Below are 19,917 nucleotides of genomic sequence, written 5' to 3' on the forward strand. Positions count from 1 at the left end.
CTACTTGGGAGGCTGAGGTGGGAGGATCACTTGAGCCTAGGAGTTCGAGCCAGTAGTGGACTATGATTGTGCTTGTGGATAGCCACTGCCTCAGCCTGGGCAACATAGGGAGACCCCATTTTTAATAACAAAAACAGAAAAAAATGAACAGAGAAAATAACTGAATCCATTAGAAGAACAAAACAAACCTCAGGAGGGAAGATTAAGTTTATAACAAAGGCAAAGATAGGAATTAATGAATTTAAAAACCAGAAAAACATAATTTATAAATCCAAAAGATACCAACTTCTAAAATATAAATTTAATTGAGAAAAAAGAAAACACAAAATTAGAAATTTTAATGGAGAATAACTACTGATTCTTAGGATGTTTTAATAAATAAGTGAGAATAGCTTAACTTTTTTTGAAAGAGAAGACCATTGAGGGGGCTTTCTCTACTAGATATTAAAATGTATTATAAAACTGAAAGTAATTAAGTCCCTCTGGCATTACTGAAAAATCAATAATGACAGATCAATGAAACCTAATGGAAAACACTGAAATAAACCCTACTATGTTAGAACCCAATGTATGAGAAAGAAAACCAACTGGGAAGCAATAGATTATTCAATAAATGGTAATGGGGAAATTGGAAGCTTGGATGAAAAATCAAATTGGAACCCTAGCTCTCACCAGCCACCAAAATAAATTCCAGGTGGATTAAAAAGTCAGATGTAAAAGAAGAAACCATGAGCAAGCTCCAGAAAACAAAGTGAATATTTAATCAGCCCTGAGAGGAGAAAGAACTGTTAAGCATAAAATCTCAGAAGAAACATGAAGGAAAAAACTGGTGTGTTTGATTACATCATACACACAATTTTAGATTTCAGCCCCTCAAAAAATATGAACTTATTTAAAGAGCAAATGTTATGCTAGAAAAAGTATTTGCAGCAAACATGACAAGAGGTAAATATCCCTATTATACAAAGCAGTCTTAGAAACTAATCAGAAGAACTTATCTCCCCAGTGAAAAAAATAGGCTGAAGATAAGGCCAGCTACAAAGGAAGAAATACAAAAAGCCAATAAAATAAAACACACAACACATATTCAGTCCCTCTAATCAAAGAACTGCAAATTATAACTACAAGGAGAATTACTTTTTCCCCTCTGGAGTTGACAAAATTTTAAATAAATATAACTCAGTGCTGGAGAATCTTCTTATTGTTGGCGGTGGGCGGGGATGAGGTTGTCTTACGCTGAGGGCAAGAAGGAAATTAGACCATCTTTCTGGAAAACAATTTAACAATTTGTCACAGGAGCCTTGAGTTTGTAACTTTGATCCAGGAATTCTCTTTCTAGGAAGCTATTTTAATAGAATAATCAATTTACATCAAACCTCTTCTGCATGGTGCAGTTTATAATAGAAAAGAATGAGAAACCAAGTAAACATCTAGGATTTCAATGGCTAAACAAGTATGGCGCATCCATATGATGGGTAGTTAGCAAGAATTTTAAAAAATCAAATCAACGTGTTTGTTTTCGTTTTTGTTTGTTTGTTTGTTTGTTACTTCGTTGTTTGTTTTTGATGCGGAGTCTCATTCTGTCGCCCGGGCTGGAGTGCAGTGGCGCCATCTCGGCTCACTGCAGCCACCACCTCCCGGGTTCAAGCAATTATCTTGCCTCAGCCTCCCGAGTAGCTGAAATTACAGGCACCTGCCACAACGCCTGGCTAAGTTTTTGTATTTTTAGTAGAGACGGAGTTTCTCCATATTGGCCAGGCTGGTCTTGAACTCCTGGCCTCAAGGGATCCACCTGCCTCGGCCTCTCAAAGTGCTGGGATTACAGGCGTGAGCCACCGCGCCCGGCCTAAAAATCAATCTTTTGAAAATTACAGTAAGGTAGGAAAATATTCATGATGTAATATTTGAAAAAGGAGCATACAAAATAGCATTATGTAGGATATTACCGATTTATAGATAGATGCAGAAATACTTGGAAAATACATAGAAACATTAAGTTGATTTCTTTGTGTTACATGTAATATTTATTTATTTATGAGATAGAGTCTCGCTCTGTCATCCGGGCTGTAGTGCAGTGGCGCAATCTTGGCTCACTGCAACCTCTGCCTCCTGGGTTCAAACTATTCTCATGCCTCACCCTCCTGAGTAGCTGGGATTACAGGCGTGCGCCACCATGCCCGGCTAATTTTTGTATTTTTAGTAGAGATGGGTTTTCGCCATGTTGGCCTGGCTGGTGGTCTGCAGCTCCCGGTCTCAGGTGATCCGCCCGCCTCAGCTTCCCAAGGTGTACATGTGATTTTCATACATGTAAACATTAAGTTGATTTCTTATGACGTTACATGTGATTTTTAAATTACTTTTTATTGTATTTTCAACAATGAGAATGAATATACATATATAAATTTTTAATGGAAAGAGGTAGCATTTGTTTTTACACACTTGACGAAGCCCCTCATCTTCCATAGGAACTCATGTTTTACATCAACGCGGGGTGGAAAGTAAAGCTGAATGGCTCCGTTTTTACATATAATTTTCTCTAACAAGCGCAATGCAAGTTCCGTCTTGAAGGGCTCTCTTCCGACCCGTCGGCCAGTGGCCTTGGTGGACAGGGCCGCGGGGCGCCTTTGCGGGGCCGGAGTGCTTCTTCGCGGGCGCGCGCCTCCCTTGGAGCCCCTCTGCAGCCGGCCGCTTATGGGAGCGCCCGAGCCGGCGTGCGGGCAGGTGGAGCTCCACAGGGGACGTGTGATCGAGGCAGGCTCCACTGGCTCTTCAGTAGCCTCCCGGGCGTCCCCGCGGTGTTGCGGGGTCCGGTGGGGAGAGGCCGCGAGTCCGCGGGTGGTTCCCGCGCGGCCAGGCGGTCGTGGAGAGGCCGGGGCCCGGGAGAGGCCGAGGCTCGCTCCGCCAGGGGGCGCAGGGAGGGCCAGGTGGGCGGTGTCCCCACCTGCAGGGACTCGCTGTGGAGGAGCAGAGCGTTCAGGTTCCCTCTCGCTGTGGCGACAGCCGGAGCGGCTTCAGGGCCGGGCCGGCGGCTCCAGGGCTGCTGCTAGCTCCTGGCTCCTGTCTCGAGTGGGATCCCGTTCTGATTTCACCTGCGTGATTCACAGTCTCCAGTCCCACTCCGCGGCCGCTTTCTCGTTCTGTGATCTCGTATTCAGCCGTTCTTTCCTCTTCCTCATTGGCAGTATTTTTGTGCCCTTTGACACTTAAACTGCTCATTCGTGGCTAGTTTTTTCGTACTTTTATATTAAATAATTATACATGACTTAGCTATTATAAGTAATGGCTGATATCTCTTAGAAAGGAGAATCAAGAAATAGGGAAATTATTAGCCAGCGTGGTGGCGCGCACCTGTAATCCCAGCTACTCGGGAGACTGAGGCAGGAGAATCGCTTGAACCTGAGAGGCGGAGGTTGCAGTGAGTCAAGATCGCACCATTGCACTCCAGCTTGGGAGACAGAGTGAGACTCCGTCTCAAAAAGAAAGAAAGAAGGAAAAGAAAGAGAGGAGAAAGAAAGTGGGAGAGAGAGAAAATAAAATAAAAAAGAAACTGGTAAAGCAAGGAAAATTTCCATAAAATTTGCATTCTGAAGCACTAAGTTTGGGACTGTGGGTGCAAAGTGAAATCCATATTGCATTGAGAAACCATTCCATTTTTTCAGTCAAGTCAACCCCCAAATTATTCCAAATTATTTGCTGCGTTACACCAAACCTGGGTTTCCCTTCACTCTCTTCTGCTGGGAAGTCACCAGTGTCTTTTGTCTCCAGGATTTTTGCCTTAGGGAGACCCAGTTAAATGCCAGGATTCCTTCTTTAACTGGGGAGGACTATCTGACCTTTGTCACTGGAATGAATTCCTTCCCAAGTCTGCCAAAGATGGTACACAGTGACAGTTAGTGCCATGCTGGGTGTGTAGGAGAGAAGTGACTTCCTTTCCTACAGCGGATGCCTAAGGGCATGGGGCTTCATTCTCACCCGCTCCCCCACCCACCTCCTTGGAGGGGCTGAGGTAAGGAAAAGGAAGGGGTTCCTGTAAGTGACGTCAGCCACATCTATTTGTGGGCTGACATTAGTCAAGCAGGAAATCCATATTCTGTCAGCTTTTCCATCCTTCAACTTTGGGGTTGTTTTGTTTGCCCCTCGTGATCCCATTGTGCCCTACATTTCCGGTGCAGACCCCTCCCTCAAAGGACGGGCACCTCAGCTCCACAGGGCCCCTTCTCCATGAGTTTGGTGTCCTAGGCTGGCTCTCAGGAGCGCAGCTATTCAACCCCCCTGTGTTTCCCCTGCCCTCCACTGCCAGCTTGGGGCCCCCGCGCCAGGCTGGGGTAAAGCCCTGCATTCCTGGCTCACATAGCACAGCTGCTAGAAGGGTTTTTAAAAATGTGATTTTTTTTGGCCGGGCATGGTGGCTCACACCTGTAATCCCAGCACTTTGGGAGGCCAAGGTGGGCGGATCACCTGAGGTCAGGAGTTCCATACCACCCTGGCCAACATGGCGAAACGCTGTCTCTATTAAAAATACAAAAATTAGCCCAGTGTGGTGGTGAGCGCCTGTAATCCCAGCTACTCACGAGGCCGAGGCAAGAGAATCGCTTGAACTCAGGAGGTGGAGGATGCAGTGAGCCGAGATCACACCATTGCACACCAGCCTGGGCGACAGAGCAAGACTCCATCTCAAAAACAAAAACAAAAACAGAACGATGTTCTCCTTCCATTTAATACAGACTCCTCTGTTCCCTGAGACTTGGCCCCAGTCCCCCAGAGGCTGAGCTGAGAGGGAATATGGGTGAGACATGCCATATTCCTTGAGTACCCCACCTCATTCCATTCGGTCTGGATGCCTGCTTGCCCCCCACTGCACAGAGAGTTTAAGGGCAGCCAAAGTCCCCTGGCTGCCTTTGAGTAGTGGCCCTGGAAGCCTGCTGGCCCTAACACACCTGGTCATTTTGTTTTCCCAAAAGGCACCTGGGAGCCGCCTGGTAACACAGCCCCTGCGGGCCCTCTCAGACAGGGCCAGACCTGCTGCAACGGGCCCAGATGGGCTCTGACACTCCCACAATAGAGGGGGCACAGAACTTAGTAAAACTCCTTTTAAATATCTTAAACATGTTTCAGCTGAGCCAAGGGGAAAACACCTAGTACACAGTAGCAATCGCACCAGCACAGGATCCATCCTGTGATCAGGACTGCCTGAACTCAGGGTGGAAAAACTCGGTTTGACCCCTGGTTCTACCATTAACCTTGCACTTGTACTTAACCTGACCAGAGTCATGCAGCCTCTTTTGAACACCCTCTGGGACACTACTTTAAAAGACTATCCAATCCATTTGCAGACAGCTCTGGCTTAGAAATCTCTTCCTATTATTGGTTAATATTGGTTAAAACTTGTAGTTTCTGTCTTGGGTCCTAACTCAGTTCTCTGGGTCCGCACAAAAGAAGTTCAAGTACCATAGGCTGGCGGTTAAGCCATTGACCTCTGGGAAGATGTGAGCTTGGAGCCTTGCTTATGCTGTTACTAGCAGGTGACGTTGGGCCAGGAAAGGGGATAATTCACAAAAAGCCCTTAGCACAGTGTAGAACATTTAGCACACGGTGAGTACCCAGTGAAGCAGCCAGGTATTTCTTTTTCTACTGAAGGTCCCTTGAGTATCCAAAGTCAGGTTGAATCTTCTCTGCTCCAACCCAGTGGTCTCCAGTCCCCTCAACCATTGTCACAGGACTTCTGGTCAGACTCCACCCTCTCGCTCACTCTCCTCCCCTGGTCATCAGTGTCCTCATGAAGCGAAGGCCCCAGAACGAACATAGTGCCCCAAGTGTTAGGCATCCTCCCATTTCCTCGGCATTATTTTCCTTTTAATGCAGCCTGAGAGTGGCCCATATTCTTAGGGCAAAGGGCTCCCAGGCATAATGGCCTGGGAATTAGGGAGCGAGACCCAGGGCCCATCTCTGTTTAGATTGGGCACTCTTGACAGTTCCATTCTATAGCCCCATGCTCTATTGTTAGCTTTTCTTCAATACAATTGTAAGGGCCTTGTTTAGCCTGAATCCTGCAGGCAGCAACTTGCACCCTTGTTCCACATGGCCACTACCAGATAAGAGCCACAGCTCAGTAAGGCCAGAGGAGTGGTTCAGCCATGTGGGAACCAGCCAGGACTCAAAGAGACAAGAGGCTCCTGTCCTGTTTCCAGCTTTAGCAAGGGAGTTGAGGGCTGGCCTGAAGTCCGTTTCTCTCTGCCTTAGTTTTCCTGCTGATAAAAGCAATAGTTAGTTTCTCAGGCTCCCGCAGATTTCTCAACAGATTGTTTGAGCACTGAAGTTGAGATCTCTCCTGCTCTCTGGACACATCTCATACTGATTCCCCCCATACCCTATTTCCTGCACAGGTCTGTCCTTTACCTGGACATTCTCCCTCCTCTGCCGTTTCCCTTCATCATGCTTGCTCCCGGAGAATGCAGGCACTCTCACAGGAATGCATCCGTGCATCCCAAGTGGAGCATTGAGCCACGCCTCTCTCTGAGCTGCAGTGCTCTCATGAGAGACTTGCTAAATAATAACACTGTTATGTACAGGTATGGAGCTCTGCTATTCACCAGGCACTGTGCTAGGAATTAAATATATCTTAAAGCATAAAACACACATGATTTTTTCCCTCATGGGCTTACAGTCTACCAGGGAAGACAGGTAACAAGTAAGGAAACAAAAAGTAGATAATTTCAAATCCATGACATATACTGTGAAAGAGGAAAAAAGAAGTTTGCAATGATTCTTTTTTTAAAAAAAAATTTATGGCATTGGATTGGGATCCTACTCATCTGGGGCCTGCTTGGAGGTGTCTCTGGGGAGGTGATGCTTCAGCTGAGGTCTGAAGGATGAGAGGAAATGAGCCCTTCACAGACCAAGAGGGTGAGCCTTCTGAGAAGAATGAGAAGACTGCACCAAGGCCCTGAGCTGGCAAGGAGCCGGGGGGAAGGAGTCACTGGAAGGAGAGTAAACAGATGAAGGGGGGGTGTGGCAGGGACTGAGCCGCAGAAGGGGGCAGGAGGCTGAAAGTGAAGGGCCCTGAGTGCCATGTTGTGGGGTTGAACCTAAGTGCAGTGGAAAGCCTTTAGAGAGTTTTATCTTTTTATTTACTTGTTGTTTCTTCTTCCTCTTCCTCCTCCTCCTCCTCCTCTTCATCGTCGTCTCTTCTTCTTCTTTGCCTTTGCCTTCTTGTTCTTCTTGCTCTTCCTCCTCCTCCCCTCCCCATCCTCCACCTCTTCTTCTCTTCTTCTTCTCCTCCTTCTTCTTCCTCCTCTTCCTCCTCCTCATCTTCCTCTTCCTTCTTCCTTCTTTCCCCCTCCTCCTCCTTCTTCTTCTGTGCCTTCTTCTTCTCCTTTTCCTTCTTCCTCTTCCTCTTCTTCTTCTCCCTTCTCCTTCTCCCTCTCTCCCTCTTTCTTTCTTTCCTTTCTTCCTTCCTTCCTTTCTTCTTTCTTTCTTTTCTTTCTTTCCTTCCTTCCCTCCCTCCCTCCCCCTCCCTCCCTTCTTTCTTTCTCTCTCTCTCTCTTTCTTTCTTTCTTCCTTCCTTTCCTTCCTTTCCTTTCTTCTTCTTTCTTTCTTTCTTCCTTTCTTTCTTCCTTTCTTCCTTCCTTTCTTCCTTTCTTTCTTGTCTCACTTTGTCACCCAGACTGGAATGCAACAGCATGATGACAGCTCACTGCAGCCTTTAACTCCTGGGCTCAAGCAATCTTCCCACTTCAGCCCTCTGAGTAGCTGGGACTACAGGCATAAGCCACCATGCCTGGCTAAATACAAAAATTTTTTGGTGACAGAGTCTCTCTATGTTGCCCAGGCTGGTCTTAAACTCCCAGCCTCAAGAAATACTCCCACTTCAGGTTCCCAAGTATTAGGATTATAGGTGTGAGCCACCATGCCTGGTGCTTTTGAAGGGTTTTAAATAGGAGAGTAATACAATATGGTTGCTTCTAAAAATATTACTTTGGCATCTTTGTGAGTAAATTGGAGGTGGCAAGAAAACTACTAGGAGGACTAAAAAGGCTACTGCAGCAGGCCAGGCAAGAGACAAAAGTGACTTAGAAGGGCGGTGGTGGCGGTGTAGAGTTCTTGAATACATCCCTGCACCATGCCAAGTTTTATATACATCTTCTCCTGTACTGATGTCCCACGCATCAAATCTGTGATCAAACTCATCATGTTGCCCCTAAATTCTCTCTCTGCTTCTCTGTTTGTGTCTTCTTTTTCTCAGGAACTTTACCCGTTAGTATTCGTTTTAGGCTGCAAGTGATAGGAAACCCAAAACAACAATAGCTTAAACAAAACAGAAGTTCTGTCTGACGCCAAAGAAGTCCGGAAAGGTGTCTATAGCAGGTATGCTGCTCTATGGCATCATCAGGGACGCAGGCTCCTTCTCCCTTGTTGCCCTGCCATCGTTGGTACATGGCTTCTTTCTCATACTTCAAGAAAGCTGCTGGAGCTCCAGCCATCCCACCTACCTTTTAGCCGTCAGGAAAGAGAAATGGACAAAATAAGGTTGTTTCTTTCTTGTTAAGGACATTTCCTCGAAGTAACACATGTCACTTTCATTTACATCCGTTGGTCATTCACATGGCGGGAAAATGTAGTCTTTATTATTGGTAATCATTGCTCCTTCCTGGGCGCTCTTACTAATGAAGAAGAGGAGACGTGCTGTTGGGCTACAACCATCTCTCAGGCTCAAATCATTCCCCATCCTTATGCCACTCCCAGCGCCATTTCCAGCCCTCTATTTAGGCACCAAGCTCTATGGTTCTTATTCTGCAGTGTCGCTTAAAGTCATCTCTTCCTGCTACCTCCCTGACACAGATCCCTGTCATCTTACACCAGTTTACAGAAGTAGCTTTTCTGGCTTCCAGTTACCGTTCCTACTATTACCCCTCAAAAACCTTCAGTTGCTCCCTCTAGAAGATTAAGTCCATATTTTTAAATTTAGTGACCAAGGCCCTCCATCATGCAATTCCAGTCAACCCATGATAAAACCAGTTTGGTTCAATTTTAGTAACATCAGCAACAATGGTAATAATGATACTTTGCATTCCTACATGGAAGGTTTTATTGCTCACAGAAGGGACAGCTCATGGCCCCTGGAGTCAGAAACGTGTGCTCATAGCCTGGCTTGACAACGGACCAGCTGTGCGATCCTGGGCAAGTCACCTGCCCTCTATTAAATAAGCACCTGCGACTGGCTGGTTCCTGATAAACCCTGAGCCCTTTCCTTTCCTGGGCCTCTTTCTTGGGATCTGTAGATAGGAAGTAAGCCTGGTCTACCTGCTTCCCAGGGGATTATGAAGTTCAAACAAGAGGAGACCTGAACAGCTGGGGGAAACATAAAACACTGGACATCCTCTTCTGTTTTTCACCACGGCCCTATGAAGTGAGCAGGCAGGACGGGGAACCCACGGTCCCTATTTCGTGGATGAGGATGTGGTGGCTCAAGGAGGCTCATGATCTGCCCTGGCCCTGACTTGTAGGGTAGTGGAGGAGGCCTGGGCCCTTGGGACCCCGATCGCCTGTGGCAGGGCTTTTGGGGTATGTGTTCCACTGGGGAGGTGTGTTACAGAGTGAGGCTGTGTTGAGACAAAAGGAGAAAGAACATAAGACGCAAAGTTTTTCTTTCAGCTTGGGCTGTGCAGTCATTTTCTAATTTCTTTGAGGTCATGCTGTTTGGTACCTAGGAAAGGAATTGTGATTGGTGTTCTAGAAAAACAGCGATTTTTAGTGGGAAGCCACTGCCTATTAGTAAGTACAGGCAGAAGCGGCTCGTTGTCCTTGAATGCCATGATGTCTGTTTTCAAGGGGTGGGGTGGGGTCTGGTGACTGGCTAGACTTTTTTGGAGAAAATGTATGACAAACTTAATAAAGTAAACATCTATGTTGTCAAACTTACTGAGTTAAGTAGATGTGAATATAGTTAACTGAGTAGTAGCTTTATAATTATTTTGTCAAGTTTAACATGTGAAATTGTTCCCACTTAGTTACCAGTATTCTTAAATTGTCTTGTTAATAATTTAAACTGTGCATTTTATTTAGAGAGTAAATATGTCTGGAGGCTTTTCATTATTTCAGAAATTAGAGGATAGATTCCTGAGGTGCCCGGCCTGTCCCTGAGGCCACGTGATGCAGAACTGGAGGCAGGTGAGTCTGAGCCGGGTGCTCGGAGCCTAGTCAAGGGTGACCACAGGCCGAGGGAGGAGAAACTTCTGACATGCAGTGTCCTCATAGGAATGCTTTGTGGTGTTATCTCCATTTCCCTGATGGAAAAACTGAGGCCAAGAGCAGTGGGGTAACTCCCCCACCATAGTGTGGAGTTGCTTAATTGCCTCGCCCCCAGCAGGGGGCATGTCTGTATGATAATGTCTGCTACGGTGCCCAGCCTCTGTAGGAGACTAGGAATTGTTTTTTAATAAATAAGGAGCACTATCTTCGTTCATGGCCATTCATTCTACACAGGTTCTCCTCTGTGGCCCAGCACTCTGTGAAGTAAGCAGGGCAGGAGCAATTTTCCCATTTTAGAAATTAGGAAATGGAGGCTTTGGGAGGTAAGCGAGCCAGGGTCTCACTGCTGGCCCAGGGCTGCTGCCCGCAGAGTCCTCCACCTGGAGCACTCCCATTCTCCGAGGTTCCCTTGCCAGCTGGGCATGGCTGTCCAGACTGAACATCACTCCTTCCTTCCTTCATCTGCTCAGTGCTTGAAGATCCCAGAGCCCAAGGTCACTTCAGCTAACAAGCTGATGTCCCTATATTTGGGTGAGCTGATGGTGCTAATGACAGTGTAGATCTTCGTTTTAGAGGATAATTATGTTTTCTGAAAGTCTGTGGAGAATTGTGCCATTGCTTGAGGGATATCTAATAAAAATCACCCACTGGATAAAAGTAGACCAGAGTTCACCTAAGGAATCATCATCGTCATCATTATCATCATCTTCCTTATCAACAGCCTCATCTCTACTCATGACAGATTTGGCCAAAAAGAAAAAAAATAAAGGAGGCCTTTCGAGGACTTAACACCCGGAGGACTTTCCTCCATGCCTCCTCTCTCTGTCTGTCTTCCTAATTTCAGTGAGTCAGTTTTTCCTCCCCATCTGTTTGCTTTCTGGCACTTTACACAACTGTCTGGGCTCTTTCATTTTGCCTTCTGTGGTTGCTCAACTCCATCGTTTCCCTCTCGATGCTTCTCCTTTGTTCCCTGGCAGGCTCCTCTCATCTGCCAGTTTCCAGTCCTATGAAGAGTCAGAGGTGGGTTTTAGTTTTCAGGCAGCATTTTTGTTGCCTGGCAACGTGTAACAAGCATCTTCTGTGGTGGCTGCTTCCCTTAAAACAGAGCCAGGCTGGGGATGCAGTGGACGAAGGAGTCTCTGGGAGCTTCCCTGGGGTCATGGGGAGGAGTTAGGGGAGGGGGACAGACAGACAGGTTGGCTTCCATGGTGACTCTGAGTGTTGCCATTCTTACTCTTTTATAATAGCCTTGGCACTGGCACGCCCTCTCCTGCCCCATTTCAGGCACTCCAGGTGTCCAGTGGTGAAAAGCCTTGGGTTAGGAGCCATCAGAAGTTCTGTGTAACTTGAGAGGCACCTGCTGCAGCTCCCTGAGGCATGGCCAGCCTGGATGAAGGCTGCTAGGTGGTTTCCACTGGTGCTGACTCTTGCTTCATCTTGTCTGCACGGGATGCCACAGGCCTCCTGTCTGGAAAGACACCTGGCTTTTGCCTCTGCAGTCAGCCCAGCTGCTAGTTGTCCCGAGAATGGGAGTGGGAGAGAGAAGGGGGACAGAATGTGATCCAAAAAAACACCTGACTTACAGCTGGAGGGGGCTTTAGAGCTTCTTTAGCCAAATCCTCATATTGTACACACGAGGAAACCAAAGCCCAAAGAAGGGAAGCAACTTGTCCAGACTCACACCGCGAGTTGGGCGGGTCTGAGCTCCCAGCCAAGGGTCTCTCTCCTGGGACTGGACTCTGCCGAGCTCACACATCTGATGCCCTGTGGCTAGAAAGAGGCAGCATGTGGTGAGAAGTACACCAGATGCCCAGTTCTCCGCTTTCTGGCCTCCATTTGCTTATCTAAAAAGAATGAGGTGAACTGGGCTAGAGGGAGCCCCAAGACTCAGTGACTCTGATGGTAAAGCTGACACAGCAGGCAGGCCCCTGCTGCCCAGGCCTTCAGCCATGTGTCCAGGGCTGCTCTCACCGCCCCAGGAAAGCTCAGAAGCTGAGGGGGTCCTGGGCCTCTGAGCTGATGCTCCCCAGGAGAATCCCACTGTATGCAGAGACCCCGAGCACAGCCACGACACTTGTCACCATCAGGCTGATTTAGGGCAAGCCTCCTGGGCATCTGTGTCTTCAAAGATGGTCTCTTAAGACCCTTATCAAGGATCAGGGCTGCAGCTGCCCACTCCCCTACCTAACCAGCTCTCCATCTAGTGTGGGAAATGGGTAAGAAAACATTCTCTGAGAATTACAGCTCCTTAGAGCTGGAAGGGGCCCTAATGCACATGGACCCAGCCCCCCACCCTTCCCAGCTGAAGAGAGGGAGGCCCAGAGCTATGAGAGTTGATGCGAAGGGGGTTTTGCTCTATTCGCTTCAGACCCCACAGGGGAGAAGGCATCTCCAGATGGGTCATCTCTTTATCCTGCTCCTTCCTTTCCTCAAGTAAGAATCTCTCAGTTCAAGAGACAGAGAAAAGGATTGCTGAAGGCAATCTGTCTCTTCATATCTCTTTCATTCTGCTCCTGGGGCCGAGGAAATGGGTGAGGAGGGGTGCAGGAGGCCCTTGGCCTGAGCACCAGGCCTGGAGCCTTCCCTTCCAGCCGCTGCTCTCCAGAGCTTGGGGTGCACCAGCTTCGAGGCTTTAGAAGCTTCTCCAGCAAGAAAGGCCCTTTTGAGGGAAAAGTGTGTGTGACTGGCTGTCTCCATTCCTTTCTCCATATAGTGTTGACCTTCAGAATTAGCTTTATTTCTGACGTGTACCAGAATTTTCAGTTAATCATGTAAACCAAGGCTCAGGTGACTTGGCTGTGGGCAGTTGGGGCCGGACCAGCCCCTGAGAAACTACTCCCATCCCAGACTTCGTGACGCTTCACTTGGCCAGAGCCCACTCCCAGAAAGCAGGGAAATGTGCCTTTCTGCGTAGCCCAGGCCTATGGAAAGAGGCGAGAGGTCAGGGACAGCTGCACTCCCTGGGCAGGCTGCTTGTGGTCCGGGAGCATCCCGTAGTCTCCCCAAGCCCCACGGCCGTGGGGGCCCCGGGTCAGGGCATTATTGTGCATATCCCTGTCCTCAGGCCCCTCATGCTCAGGCCAGACCCTCACCCAGGTGCCCTTGCCCTCAGACTCCTCCCCTTCCAGCCATTGTCTCTGTCTCCATCCCTGTCTCTCTCTTTCTCTATCTTCCTCTCTCTCTGATTCCCTGGGGGCTACTTTGCAACCTCTGCTGAGTCAGAATTCTTCCCACTCGCCCTGACGTCCCAGGCTCCTCCTTGGCACCCTGTCTTCTCTGTGGCAGGGAAAGACGCCCAACCAGAGCTCCCACGTCCTGCCCTGGGAACCCCACTGCTCTGGGAAACAAAAACAAGAAAATTCCTTCCCAGGGTACTTTTTCTGTGCTGTTCCTCTTTGTTCTTGGTCACAGGGTGATTCCCACGTCCTTCCCACACTAACCCTGCCTAGGTGAGGCTGCAGCTTTGTGTGCCTTCCACAACATTTGCTTGCCTGGGGAGCTGCCTGCCTTTAATTATCTTTGGAAAGCATAACTGAGAAGAGCAAGACACCCTTCTTTTCTTTAGGGCTCTTGCCAGGAGCACTGCCTATGCAGCACTTCCCTCCAGGGGGTGCCATTCACATTGAAGTCTTCGTGACTGGCACTCCTTGGAGTTGCACAGTGCACAACCTATGCTGCTGAACAGGGCAGCCCTGGCTCTGTCTTACTCTCCTGGGAAGCATGGCTCATTATAACACAGATCCAGGATGAGATACCTGAGAGAGAGAGAATCCCCACCAGTCTCTCCACTCATCTCACCTCCCTTTTTAGGTCTCCACCTCCTCCAAGGTGTAATATGGTCAAAGACAGGGCTCCTCCAAGGTGCAATATGGTCAAAGACAGAGCTGTGGATGCAGGCAAGTCCAAGCACACACTCGGGCCCTGCCACTCAATTGATGTTTTATTTTGTGCAAGTTTCCTAATCTAGTAATTAATCAAGTGATCCTCCCACCTCAGCCTCCAGAATAGCTGGGACTATAGACACATACCACCATGCCCTGCTAATTTTATTCATTTTTTGTAGAGACAGCATCTCACTATGTTGCCCAGTCTGGTCTTGAAATCCTGGGCTCAAGGGATCCTTCTGTCTCAGCCTCCCAAAGTGCTTGGATTACAGGCGTGAGCCACTGCACCTGGTCTAATTTTCCAATTCAATAAAATAGGAAGTGACAGTTATGAGTCTTGTTTTTTGAGGATTAAATTCAGTAATGCACATAAAGCTTTGGCCCACATGGCACGTGATTGGCACTTGAGAAATGATAGTGATTATTGTTATCTCTTCAAATAAGATTAGCATCCAGTCTTACCTACCACACAGAGATAGCCCCAGAAATAAAATGAAATGAGAAGTAGATCATCTCTAAGATCTTTGAGGAAGTATTTTGCAAGAATCCCAACTACTGTTGTTCTTCTCTCTGTATATAAAAATCGATGAACTGTGAAGCCCCTTTGCTTCCGAGTCACGCTCTGTGACTGATGGCAGATGTCGGGAAAGGCTCAACCAGGAGAGAGAAAGCTTGCAGGCGCGGGCGGCAGACTGAGGGCCCCGGGCGGGTGGAGCTCAATGAAAACCACAGACAGACAGCAGCTGTGAGAGCAAGCAGAGACCCAGAATGGCTTTAAACAGAAAGCAGAGGCCCACAGCAGGGAGTGAGATGAGACCAGGTTTAAACGTCACTTTCCCCTAAGTCCTTGTTCATTCACAGCTTCCTTCAGTAGCTCTGACCAGCTTTCTCAGCACCTGCCGACCGACAAACCAACCAACCAATGGAGGCTGGTGCTGGGGGTGGAGATGGCCAAGAGCCGGTGGTGAGAAGTGAGGGAGAATGGGGAAGAAGGGGCCCCACAGAGGGCACTTGATCCGGGACGGCTTTCCGGAGGAGGTGATTTCCTAGGCCTAAGGGGCCTCCGGGCAGAGGGGCCAGCATGAGGGAAGCTCGGAGGTGGGGGAGCATGGATTGGAGGAGAGAATAAGCAGTTGCTTGCTGGGGTGTCGTAAGATGCCGCAGTGCACTCAACGCTACAGGAGCAGGCAGGGGCCTTTTTCACCAGCCTAAGGATTTTGGAATGACTCTTCTATCAGCCAACAGTTTCCAACCTTGTTTATGTACTTGTTTCTTTGATTCCAGCGATGCAGGAGAGATGATATTCAGACAGCCGACTTCTGCTGTGGGTGTGCCCCAGGTTATAAATCATTTCCATCAGGCTAGCTGGAGTCCCGGCCCTTCCTTTCCACTGAAGAAAGCAAATCAGAGTACCAGATAGCGAGAGTGATATTATCACAGGATAGCCTTGAAACTGCCATAACAAAAAAAATAAATCGTTCACAAATGTCAATCCTTCAACTACTATTAGCCCCAGAGAGACTGTTTGTCTACCCCAGTGTGTCGCGGTGCAGAGGCTGAGAACGTCCCCTCTCCTCTTCCCACACCTAGGAGAGGGGGAGCCACTGGTAGATTGGGAGCAGGGGAGGGTCTGGAGTTTCAGAAAGATTTCCCTGGCTGCAGTGTGGAAGGGGGATTTGAAGGGAAGATGGGACACCAGCTGGGGAGGCTGCTGTAGTAACAGAATGCTGCCCCCACCACCCCTGGGTACAGTGGTGGCTGGGATGAAGAGCAAGGGCAGTTTTGAGAGAGCTAGAGGAGCCAACCTCCACCGGACTGACTCACTGGGTGTGGAGTGATGGGGAGGAAGCTCAGGAACAGTGCCTGGTGTCCTAGTGTGGCTGGCTGGATAGCTGGTGGGACTGCCCACGAATAGGAGGTGCAGGAGGAAGAGGGCCGGGGTTGCAGGGGACCTGGGCAGCAGGGAGAGGGCAGGTAATGAGCAGAGTTGGGGATCAGTTGAGCTTAGTTTACCTGCCACCCCTCCAGAGATGTCCCACGTTGGGGGGACCCATGCACCTACTCCAGATGTTACCCTCCCCACTTTACAGCACAGGATTCTGCCTGGTGACATTTGATGCCATCTGTATCTGGCCACCCAGTGGGTGCAAAATGCAAGTTTGCTGATTAAGCAAAATCAACCTGAAGCAAACAAAGACTGATGTCCCCAAGGGATAGCCAGCTCCTTGGAGGCAGAAACCCTTTCCCTCTAGGGCAGAGCTTCCTCTGTGGGTCCTCACAGGGGAGGGTGGGAGAGAGACTGAACAAGTGAAAGGGAAAACAAGAGAGGAGAGATGAGAGGGAGGTGGAGACAGTGCTTCAAAGGAGAAAAAAAGAAAAAGAAGCATGAAAGAGAAGAAGAAAGAACAGAGAGGGGCAAAGGCAGGAAAAATAGAGGAGAAGGAGGAAGAAGACGGAGGGGTTTGGGGCAAGAGTAGCAGTGCAGGCCAGCTGTGCCTGTGAGTTCACGGGGTTCTGCTTATTAAACCCCAGCACTGGCAACTTTGAGAAGATGCTCAGAGTTCTTTCCCCGCCCTGCTTCTCCCTCCAACTCACCTCAGCCTTCTCCTGAGCCTGCCACTCCACCCGCAGCACTGTCATCCCAACCCATACCTGCTCCTCTGAGATAGCTGGGTGTCCCCTGCGCAGTGGCCCCGTGCCCCAACTTGGCGTCACTTGTCTCCATTGTAACGCGGCCCTTTTTTGCCTTGGTGTTGCTTGGTGTCTGCCTTCTTCCTAGAACTCTAAGTTCCCAAGTAGGCACCAAGCCAGGCACACAGTAGGGGGCTCATTCCTATTGCTGACCAAATGAACTCATTTACTAAGTTCCAAAATTTGTGTCAGGCACTATGCAGAGTTGTATATTTTTCACTAGTCCCGTGCAAGGTTTTACTGCTTCATTTTACAGAAGTGAAGCCCAAGACACAGAGAGGTAAGCGCCTTCCCTAGGCCACACAGCTAACAGGTGGCAGGGCTGGGATCCAAACCCCCGTCTGTTGGACTCTCCGCCCATGCCATCTCTGCCACGCCATCTCCAGATACCGTGGAAGACATGCTTCCCATGGGAACAGTGCTTCTTCCAAGCATATTATTTTTCTCCATTTTCATGCATTTTATTAAACATTTCCAAATCAGGAAACATGGAAATATTTTTTAATAAGAAGAAAGAAAACATTGCAGATTGAGAAACTGACTCAGAAGGATTTGCCAGATGAGCCATCTGGTTTTTAATTTCAAAGAGGTTGACAGTGCTTCCCTCTAAGAAGAAAATGGACTGTAGAAGGAATGGCAGCTGGCTTCCCTCAAATGGTGCATCCATTTGCAAGGTGGAGAAGTTGAGCAAGACCAAGAGACCCAAGAGAAGAGAAACACACTCCAAGAAAAGCTTGGCCAGTGCTGGTGTTGAAGCTTCCCCTCTGAGGCCTGCAGAGGTTGCATCCAGCTGTGTGACACCAGCCAGCTGTCCCACCTCTTCCAGAGTTTCTCAGAAGCTTCTACAGAAAACCACTAATGAAGACAGAGATGCCACCACCTCGGTGAGAAAAAGCCACACCAACCAAACTCTCGTTTTCACAGAGCAAGAACAAGCTGTGGTTGTTTGGCGGCAAGTCGCATTTGTTTGTTGGAGCCGTTGTGCTCTGGTGGTGCTGGTTTTCTCTCCTTTTAAAAATAACTGGAGGCCTTGCACCATGCTGTTAGTTCTTAGGGCTGGAAATAAAAGACTAGATTTAGAGTTGCCTTGGAAAGATCCAGGGCTGTTACCTTGAATTACCTGGTAGAGGAAAACGTCGTTATTTTCCTAAATTCAAAGCCAACTCTTGAAAAATAGGACACAGAGGTGAAGTGGATGGAGGGGTGACTTTATACATGCATGTGGTGTCCTGGGCACGTGGTTTGATAGGCTTGTGATCAGCCCTGTGTCTTCAAAGCCATTTATTTTACATTTTAAGATGTTTATAAGGGAAATTGTTTTTGAGAAAAGAACGAACTATTTTTTTTTTTTTTTTTTTTTGCCTTAATGTGAATTCACCCACTGGCACAAGCAGTAATAGCCCTGAAGTCACCCTAGGCCATTTATTCCTCAGCTGCCTTTGAATTTCAATGGGATTCTTTCACACGCCTCAAGCATTTCTGAAATGCTCCTAAACTAAGGGAGCTCATAATACCCTTAAGAAATGATGATTTCACCCCATTTTCTCCATAAAGCTGGAATCACATGCCCTAGCATGCTGAAGGTACTTGATAATTAGAAGTTGATTATATTGGGGACCTGGACAAAGGCGGAGCTGGGAATGGGAATAAAACCCAGGACTCCATGAAAGTCTCTTTCCTTTCATAATAGCTTCTAATTCAGGCTTCTAATAGCTTCGAATGCCAGTCACATACAGAGCCTCCCGGCCATCACCTACTGGCAGTGGCTGAGCGGGTATTTTGCCAAGCTAGAATGGTTCCTGCCCAGGCACACAGGTGCTGCCTCCACGCCCCACCCTGTGCCCAGCTCACTACAATTGCCATCTTTAGCAGCCAAAAAAATACAGGTTTCAGTCCCAGTCTTTTCGCTTAGTTGCTGTGAGAAGTTAGTTAGGTCAGTTACGCACTGGAGCTTTGCATTGATTCACTGTAAGATCAGGTAACAGCTCTTATCCTGCTGGTCTTGTCCCACTGGCTTGTGAGAAAGACGAAGTGGAGCCATTCATTCATTCATTCATTGGACAAATATTTATCGAGTACTAGGGATACAGCAGTAAACAAAACAGAAAAAGTCCTTTCCTCCATGAACCTTATATTGTAATAGGGGTTGTCAGTCAATAAATACAAAAATAGGCCACATATCTATTATGTCAGGTGGTGATAAGCGCTGTGGAGAAGAATGACTCGGGGGAAGCTGGCCTGCTGGGTGTGGGGCAGTAGTGCACTTGGAGACAGGGTGGGCGGGTAACACCTTACTGAGAAGCTGACATTTGTGCAAAGGCCTGAAATTATCTGGGATAAGAGCCTTCTAAGTAGAGATGTCCCGTGACTTATGATGGGATTACTTCACAATAAACCCACAGTAAGTGGAAAATATCATAAGTTGAAAATGCACTGAACGTACCTAACCTACTGAGCATCATAGCTTAGCCCAGCCTACCTTAAACGTGCTGGCAACACTTATGTCAGCCTGCCGCTGAGCAAAATCACCCGGCAGCACAGTGCCCTGTAGAGGACCTTGTAGAGTACTCATGATCACCTGGTTAACTGCGAGCTGCCCAGCATCAGGAGAGAGAATTGCATCACAGATCCCTAGGAAAAGATCAACATTCAGAATTTGAAGTACGCTTTCCACCGACTGTGTATTGCTTTTGCACCATTGTAAAGTGGCACCATTGTAAGTCAGGGCCATCTCTGAAAAGAACAGCAGGTGAGGGGCTCTGAGGCAGGAGTAAAGCTGGCTGGGTGAAGGAGCTGCAGAAACCCCAGGTGGCAGGGCCAATGGGCGAAGGTGAGATGGGCTCAGAGAGGCCCCCAGGTTGGGGGCCCCAGGGAACTTCGGCTTTTTTTCTGAGGGATACAGGAACTTTTGTCTTACTTTTTTTAGAGGGCCTCTCTGACTGCTGTAACAGGACTAGCCTGAGGCAAGGGTCGCCCAGGCAGAAGCAGGGAGGCCAGTGAGGCAACTACTGCAGTGGTCTGGGTGAGAGGGCGGTGCTGAGCCAGGTGAGAGGGTGGGGCTGGAGCAGGTAAGAGGATGGGACTGGAGCAGGTA

General features: G+C 48.3%; 1 protein-coding gene and 1 long non-coding RNA gene across 8 annotated transcripts in view; both read left to right on the plus strand.

Moving 5' to 3' along the window:
- The window catches only part of KCNN3 (potassium calcium-activated channel subfamily N member 3), a 163,503-nt gene that overhangs the window by 106,917 nt on the left and 36,669 nt on the right, over nt 1–19,917 (plus strand). The gene's annotated exons all lie outside the window — the stretch shown is intronic.
- LOC134808756 (uncharacterized) lies at nt 14,979–15,607 on the plus strand. The gene is made up of 2 exons (XR_010152365.1): nt 14,979–15,096; nt 15,417–15,607. It is a non-coding gene; the product is annotated as an uncharacterized LOC134808756 (long non-coding RNA).

Source organism: Pan troglodytes, chromosome 1 (assembly GCF_028858775.2).
Source record: "Pan troglodytes isolate AG18354 chromosome 1, NHGRI_mPanTro3-v2.0_pri, whole genome shotgun sequence".
In the NCBI taxonomy this organism is placed as follows: Eukaryota; Metazoa; Chordata; class Mammalia; order Primates; family Hominidae; genus Pan; species Pan troglodytes.